General features: G+C 36.5%; 2 non-coding genes across 2 annotated transcripts; both read right to left on the bottom strand.

The window, feature by feature from the left end:
• Positions 1-2,505: 2,505 nt before the first annotated feature.
• On the bottom strand, positions 2,506-2,577 carry Trnag-ucc (transfer RNA glycine (anticodon UCC)). Its single transcript has one exon. It is a non-coding gene; the product is annotated as a tRNA-Gly (tRNA).
• Positions 2,578-4,553: 1,976 nt separating this feature from the next.
• Positions 4,554-4,625, bottom strand: Trnag-ucc (transfer RNA glycine (anticodon UCC)). Its single transcript has one exon. It is a non-coding gene; the product is annotated as a tRNA-Gly (tRNA).
• Between the last annotated feature and the right edge of the window lie 1,232 nt (positions 4,626-5,857).

Raw genomic sequence — 5,857 nt, 5'->3', positions numbered from 1 at the left:
TACCATGTAAGCAACACAACGACAGAAATACTACTTAAACACAAGATATGAATGTGGACCAATGATGTATAGGTTAATGCAATGCATAAAATAAAGTGAAATCGATGCTAGCGAAGTTTTGGATGTTCTACGGTTGATTTGTTGGTTATATTTAACGTCTTTTAAAAAAAACTAATGTGATTCACGATTGTCTCCGTGTGTAATTATATAACTTTGTTTGTTTGATTATTTTCACGTCCTATTAACAGCCAGGGTCATGTAAGGACGGCATCCCATGTATACAGTGTGTAGCGTGTGTGAAGTGCGAGGTGCGTGTTTTGGGAAACTGCGGTATGTTCGTGTTGTGTCTTCTGGAGTAGTGGAACTCTTGCCCTTTTTAAAGTGATATATCACTGAAGCATGCCGCCGAAGACACCAAGCAACACACCCCACCCGGCCAGTCACATTAAACTGACAAATGGCGAACCAGTCGTCCCACTCCCTGTTTGCTGAGCGCAAAGCACGAGCAGAAACTACCACTATTATATACTTTGGTGTGTCTCGGCCAGGGAAGAGAACCCCGAGTCTTGCTCACAGGGGCGAACGCTCAACTCAAGGCCAAAAGTGAGGCGGTGCCAAGGGAGGCTTTAGGAAACATAAGAGAAAAGATAAGATCCTAAATTTAGTCGCCTTTTACGATCATGCAATAGAGGCAGCAGGTACAATTCTAACGCCCTACCTGCAGGTATATATAACTTTCCGCCGATAAAGCAGTATATAAGACAGTAATACTCGGAGGGAAAATGTCACAAAATTCATCCAAATGTTTTGCACCTTTCCTGTACTTTATATTTGATTCTTTGTATTATCTCCTATGTCTAACTTCTCTACACTATTTTCAGACACCTTTTCAAATATCCATAACGTTGCCGTCTTCAAAAACGTCCATTTTCATATCACATGTTCCAGGTATAATAGACCTATTGGACAGACTTACCCGGAACCCCCTAGCGTTCCTCACATGTCAGAGTGACCTTCTGATAGCCAACACAGGAAGGTAAATTAATTGATATTTTTATAGCTTATAGAACTATTATTGAAGCTGTTGTCGATGTGGTCTTTAACAGGAAATGACAATAAAAACAAGATTGATATCTACCTATGGCATGGCACGCAGCACTAATTAGACTGATTCGATAGCAGCATGGCGGGTAGGTAGGTGTAATTAATTTTAGAACTGCACATTTTTATCCTTTTATTTAATAATTAAGAAAATCCAAGGGTTTGAAGTTCACGTCGCTAATGCATTATTAAGCACATGGTAATTATTGTATCTGCTTGTTAATGAGTGTTCAAATATGGCTGACACACATCAAATCATGGGTTATTTAACGGGGTCAAATGGTCCATATGTAATGAAGCTTGGAAAACACGCTCTTTTTGCCTTTTCGTCAGACAAAGAATTGCCAAGTGAAGTATTATCGTATTGACACAAAATCCTTTAAAGGGACAATTCAGTAAGGCTAATTCTGTCACATAACCACGAAGCAAAATATGACATATATGTATTGTCCTACATTTCATATGAAATATATAAGAAATATAAACAAATTTCACGACATTTTTAAGTATTTTGATTGATATTGTTGAAATTCCAAATCGTTGATCAATACGATTAAGCAGGTACAACATGTACGCTATACCCATACCCAAGCCAAAGTCACGCATGTTAACAGATGCAATACATAACCACTGAGGAATTGATGAAATTATTTTTAGAAAAGAACATGCATCTAATAAGGTGCACACACTACTGTAAGAGCGATCTGAGTAGTTCTAGACAAAACAATTCTTTACTACACTGGCAAGGGCCAGAGGTCGGCATACAAGACATTTATCCACTATGTGTAATGGTGGTTTGAACATTTCGAAACATTTCACTTCAGTGAGCTTTTCTGTTATATCACAGTAAAACCAACTTATCTAGTTTCTATAAGAACTGGTTTGTTTCCGAAAGATGAACAAATTTTAATGTACTCTTAGACTGAATTGTCCCTTTAATTGTAGATAGTGCTAGGGAAAGGTTTGTTTGATTAAAGTTAGTTAGGAAGAATAGGACTTTCATCTGCCTTAATCCTCCTCCAAATGTCACTACTGAACAATATTTGTTTTATGTTGATAAATACGTAAGTTTGCAATGTACAAACATCTGTAGAAACTTCTTGAAATTCATGGAACGAAGTTTGGGTTAAATTGAGAAAACAAATGGAGAAAATGAAAATAGTTATCTAAGTTAAATATATGCATCATCACCATCGTGGTAATGAGCTGCATGTATATCCGTTATCGTTAACATTCACTAACATCATTGTGATAATAATGTTTATAGTGAGATCAGAAAACGTTTAAACTGTTTTGATGTAGTTTGTTTCGTTTTCTGTGTACTTCAACAAACAAACAAATCAAATGAGATAAGAACAATTAATTTTAAAAGAGGATTTACCATTGTAAAATATAAAATAAATGTGCGTCGGCCGGGAGTCGAACCCGGATCGACTGCTTGGAAGGCAACCATGCTGACCGTTACACCACCGACGCCTTGCAAGTTACTAGGTTGAGTTTTCTTCAAATATTTGCTAAGTATTTTGAGCGTTTCCGGACCAGCAGCCGCAATGTGCCACGTCAACAGGTTGTATATAGTAAAACTACACTAAGAGGCTTTACAGTTAAATAATATAGTCTAACAAATCAACACAAAGTAACATGATTTCCACAACTATTGTATGAAGTGGGAACAAACATTTCATAATAATAATTATGCTGTTGAAACTATCATCATTTCCCAGTTAGGTAGACCTTCGTATAGTGTAACAATATACTGTGCACATCTTAAGCTTGATTCTGCTAGTGACTAGTCTGTTGTAGATATCTTGTTCTCCCATACTTGACTTGATAGGGGAAAGATAACTCTGTCTTTTACCGGGGTAGGGAAAAGACAGTTCACACGCGTAAGACAATGACATGACGTCATCAATAATTGCGGGGACTATTGTCGGCGACGTTATTAATTTTGACGCATTGCGACGCTCCTAGGCTATGATGGCGGCGCTCTGGAAATTTTTCTATATACATATATCTAAACTACATTTTCATAATATTTCGTTAAAGTATGAGAGAAAAAGAATCTTACATGGGTCTGCCAAGGAAATCTCAACCCTCGTGAAAGATTTTGGACGTCGACCCTCTGCAAGCCTCGGGTTGACCAGCGGCCAAAATCTTTCGTTCGGGTTGAGATATCCCTGTCCACCTGATAGACCAATGTAAGATTCTATTATTCCTGTTGAGAGAATAAATTCTCAACTCACATTTAATGACAAATGGAAACACAATATCACAAACAAGTCATTATTTCACTATATTGGTCCTACTGGTAGGTGTAAGAACTGTATCTGCTGGCCCTTTTGCACGATCGTAAAAGGCGACTAATTTAGGAAATTGTCTTCTTCTCTCTAACAGACGTTATTCTTCCTAACGTCTCCCTTGACACCGCCTCACTATTGACCTTTTGTGGAACTTTCGTCCCTGTGGTAGGCTCTAGGTTCTGACTTCTGGCCGAGACACACCAAAGTATGTAAAAGTGGTAGTTTCTACTCCTGTTTAACACTGAGTCTGATTAAAATACAGATCCTTTATTATCACTACGTTGGATAAGAGGATCTGACAACATTCCTTTTGGGTAACATTCAGGTGACCTTTGAAACTGGTCAATCAAATTACTGCTGCTAGAATCTTTACCGGGGACGAATTAGTTTGATAAAGTTATCAGAATTATTTTTATTTGAGTAGCCATCTCGCCCAAACAGCACAACAAAGCTAAATGAATAAGTATACTGGAACGAAATGACGTTTTCAATTGATACTATAAGGTATAGAGATGTAAAGGTCATCCGAACATGACCCGTTATGGGATGTTGTCAGATCCTCTATTGAACGGAGTGGCTGTAAGGATCTGTATTTTAATCAGATTGGTTTAACGCTCAGCATAAATGGAGTGGGACGACTGGTTCGCCTGTTGTCAATATAATATCACCAGGTGGGGTGTGCGGCTTGGTGTCTTCGGCGGCATTCTGCTTCAGTGATATAGCACAATAAAAGGGACTAGAGTTCCACTATACAAGAAGAAAAAAACACGAATATACCACAGCCTCCCAAAACACGCACAACGCACTTCATACACAGCATACACGGTAGACCGTCCTTACTTGACACTGGCTGTTAATATGACGTTAATGCATTCAGCCAACCTCATAGGGGAGAGGGCTCACTAGAAGGCCAAAAGTGGAGTGGTGTCAAGGGACACGTTAGGAAGAAGAGAAAAAATGAAATCCTAAATATAGTCGCATTTATGACAATAGTGCAGCAGATTAAAAACTCGTAACGTACTGATTTATAGTTGTCGACTCTTTTGAGTTTAAATGCTTTTTATTATACTGAAATAAAAATTTAATAAAATAGTAATTTTAAAATCAATTTTAGAATTTAATTTACCACATTAAAAATAATTAAAATAAATGTGCGTCGGCCGGGAGTCGAACCCGGATCGACTGCTTGGAAGGCAACCATGCTGACCGTTACACCACCGACGCCTTGTATGACAATGTTTTAAATTTACATAAAATATTTGCTGCTATGTATCTTTGATCGTTTCCGGACCAGCAGCAGCAATGTGCCACGTCAACAGGTTGTATATACAATGTAGTATATTAAATACATTGTATGATAGAATGGGAACAGCAACAGATAACGAAATAGATGCACAATTCTTTCCTATTTTTAATTTTCTGAAATGATTTGTTCAATTTAAATAGTACTTTATATATTGGAATAGTTTAAAACATTTCACTTGTGTAGTTCATAATAGACATTTCTAAGTCGATCAGACACGGACTCCGATACCAACTTCGACTGCATCAGGGATCATTAAAATGTTTAATGTATGCTTTAGCTCGGCTTCGTCGAAGACATCCCAGTTCTATATTTTGTCGTTGTTAATGATGATATAAATTTAAGTTTATTGGGCATAAAATGATCTCGGGTTCGGTCCGCACTTATGCTATATCATTTTTTGTAACACGCATCAGCCATAGTCACCGAGAGTTTAAGAGGTCAAACTGCTTTAATAGCAAATGCAATATCATGATCAGGAGTATTTATCATCACCTTGATTAAGAATCTTGTTTATATATCTTTAACAAAATTTGAATTTTGCTTTAGTTATTAACCATATTTAATATTAGTAACACTGTCTCATTATCAATAATTTCTGCAAAATTAAAAACGTTTTCCTTTTGGTTATGTATTGTAGCTATAAATAAAAATGTGTCCTATTCATTTGTCCAACAAATAATCTATTCATATTCCTCATAATCTTTGTCATCCCTGCATCAAGTCATTGACAACTTCTAAGATTTAACAGCCTATTCAATCGGAATGCATCATATTTTCATGAAGTGTTCTGATTGCAGAGAGTGACATGCATTAATTCCCACCAAAACATATTCGATTTTCTCGCTGTACTATCATTATATACTCACATGTTTATTACATTTGTATAAAAATGGTAAATGGAATCAATGCCATTGTGAACAGTTCACATAAATATTTTGAATGAGGATACGCTTTTAAAGTTTATTTCTTTAAAAAAGCGTTATTTTATTTTATTTATTGATTTCCCTGTTTCTTTCTGTTTTACTTATTTCAAAATACTGTACATGTCTCTAAATTGCTTGATATTTGAAAACAGACCAATAGTTTATGTCACGTTTTGGGGTTGTACAATCTTAAAACTGTCTGCACGATAAACAAAATATGAACTTTA

Source organism: Argopecten irradians, chromosome 2 (assembly GCF_041381155.1).
Source record: "Argopecten irradians isolate NY chromosome 2, Ai_NY, whole genome shotgun sequence".
NCBI lineage: Eukaryota > Metazoa > Mollusca > Bivalvia > Pectinida > Pectinidae > Argopecten > Argopecten irradians.
This window is presented reverse-complemented; position numbering and strand designations above follow the sequence as displayed.